Below are 2,664 nucleotides of genomic sequence, written 5' to 3' on the forward strand. Positions count from 1 at the left end.
TGCATCTTTTAGGCGTGTAAAATGCCCTCTGTATGCAATCCTGGCATTTAATGCCAGACTGCAGCTTGTTTCTGGCATTAAACACCCAAATATAGCCTATTTCTGGCATTTAACGCCAGCCTGATGCTTGTTTCTGGCGTTAAACGCCAGCTTGGTGCTTGTTTCTGGCGTTTAAATGCCAGATAGCTCTTCCTCCAGGGTGTGCTTTTTCTTCTGCTATTTTTTTATTCTATTTTTAATTTTTGCAATTATTTTGTGACTCCACATGATCATAAACCTAATAAAACATAAAAGAACAATAGAAATATAGATAAATAAAAAAAAATTGGGTTGCCTCCCAATAAGCGCTTCTTTAATGTCAATAGCTTGACAGTGAGTTCTCATGGAGCTTCACAGATGTTCAGAGCATGATGAGGGCCTCCCAATACCAAACTTAGAGTTTGAATATGGGGCTTCTCAACACCAAACTTAGAGTTTGGTTGTGGCCTCCCAACACCAAACTTAGAGTTTGATTGTGGCGGCTTTGTTTGACTCTGTATTAAGAGAAGCTTTTCATGCTTCCTCTCCATGGTTGCAGAGGAAAATCCTTGAGCTTTAAACACAAGGTAGTCCCCATTCAATTGAAGGACTAGCTCTCCTCTGTCAACATCAATCACAACTTCTGCTGTGGCTAGGAAGGGTCTTCCAAGGATGATGCATTCATCCTCATCCTTTCCAGTGTCTAGGATTATGAAATCAACAGGGATGTAAAGGTCTTTAACCTTCACTAACATGTCCTCTACCAATCCATAAGCTTGTTTTATTGACTTGTTTGCCATCTCTAATGAGATTCTTGCAGCTTGTACCTCAAAGATCCCCAGTTTCTCCATTACAGAGAGTGGCATAAGATTTATACCTGACCCCAGGTCACACAGAGCCTTCTCAAAGGTCATGGTGCCTATGGTACAGGGTATTAAGAATTTACCAGGATCTTATTTCTTTTGAGGTAAAGTTTGCTGAACCCATGTATTTAGTTCACTAATGAGCAAGGGAGGTTCATCTTCCCAAGTCTCATTACCAAACAACTTAGCATTCAGCTTCATGATGGCTCCTAGATATTGAGCAACTTGCTCTTCAGTTACATCTTCATCCTCTTCAGAGGAAGAATAGTTCTCAGAGCTCATGAATGGCAGAAGAAAGTTTAATGAAATCTCTATGTTCTCTATATGAGCCTTAGATTCCTTTAGGTTCTTAATAGGAAACTCCTTTCTGTATGGAGGATGTCCCATGAGGTCTTCCTCATTGGGATTCACGTCCTCCCCTTCCTCTTTGGATTCGGCCATTTTGATTATATCAATGGCCTTGCACTCTCTTTTTGGATTCTCTTCTGTATTGCTTGGGAGAGTACTAGTAGGAGTTTCAGTGATTTTCTTACTCAGCTGACCCATTTGTGCCTCCAAGTTTTTAATGGAGGACCTTGTTTCATTCATGAAACTTAAAGTGGCCTTAGATAGATCAGAGACTATGTTTGCTAAGCTAGATGGGCTCTACTCAGAATTCTCTGTCTGTTGCTGAGAAGATGATGGAAAAGGCTTGCTATTGCTAAACTTGTTTCTTCCACCATTATTAAAGCCTTGTTGAGGCTTCTGTTGATCCTTCCATGAGAAATTTGGATAATTTCTCCATGAGGGATTATAGGTGTTTTCATAGGCTTCACCCATGTAATTCACCTCTGCCATTGCAGGGTTCTCAGGTTCATAAGCTTCCTCTTCAGAAGATGCCTCTTTAGTACTGTTGGATGCATTTTGCAATCCATTTAGACTCTGAGAAATCATGTTGACTTGCTGAGTCAATATTTTGTTCTGAGCCAATATGGCATTCAGAGCATCAATTTCAAGAACTCCCTTCTTCTGAGGCGTCCCATTACTCACAGGATTCTTCTCAGAGGTGCACATGAATTTGTTATTTGCAACCATGTCAATGAGTTCTTGAGCTTCTGCAGGCATTTTTTTTAGGTGAATGGATCCACCTGCAGAATGGTCCAGTGACATCTTAGAGAATTCAGATAGACCATCATAGAATATATCCAAAATGGTCCACTCTGAAAGCATGTCAGAAGGACACTTTTTGGTCAACTATTTGTATCTTTCCCAAGCTTCATAGAGGGATTCACCATCTTTTTGCTTGAAGATCTGAACATCCACTCTAAGCTTGCTCAGCTTTTGAGGAGGAAAGAACTTGGTCAAGAAGGCTGTGACCAGCTTATCCCAAGAGTCCAGTCTATCTTTAGGTTGTGAATTCAACCATGTTCTAGCTCTGTCTCTCACAGCAATTGGGAAAAGTATGAGCCTGTAGACTTCAGAATCTACTCCATTAGTCTTAACAGTATCACAGATCTGCAATAACTCAATTAAAAACTGATAGGGATCTTCTGATGGAAGTCCATGAAACTTACAATTCTATTACATTAGAGCAACTAGTTGAGGCTTTAGCTCAAAATTGTTTGCTCCAATGGCAGGGATTGAGATGCTTCTTCCATAAAAATTGGAAGTAAGTGTAGTATAATCACCAAGCATCCTCCTTGTATTATTGTTGTTGTCATTATTTTCGGCTGCCATCTCCTCTTCTTTTTCGAAAATTTCTGTAAGGTTTTCTCTGGATTGTTGTATTTTAGCTTCTCTTAGT

At 40.0% G+C, this 2,664-nt stretch overlaps 1 non-coding gene across 1 annotated transcript; it reads left to right on the forward strand.

The window, feature by feature from the left end:
- Positions 1-2,084: 2,084 nt before the first annotated feature.
- Positions 2,085-2,192, forward strand: LOC130959706 (small nucleolar RNA R71). Its single transcript, XR_009078774.1, has one exon. It is a non-coding gene; the product is annotated as a small nucleolar RNA R71 (small nucleolar RNA).
- The last annotated feature ends 472 nt before the right edge of the window (positions 2,193-2,664 follow it).

Source organism: Arachis stenosperma, chromosome 10 (genome assembly GCF_014773155.1).
Source record: "Arachis stenosperma cultivar V10309 chromosome 10, arast.V10309.gnm1.PFL2, whole genome shotgun sequence".
Taxonomy (NCBI): domain Eukaryota; kingdom Viridiplantae; phylum Streptophyta; class Magnoliopsida; order Fabales; family Fabaceae; genus Arachis; species Arachis stenosperma.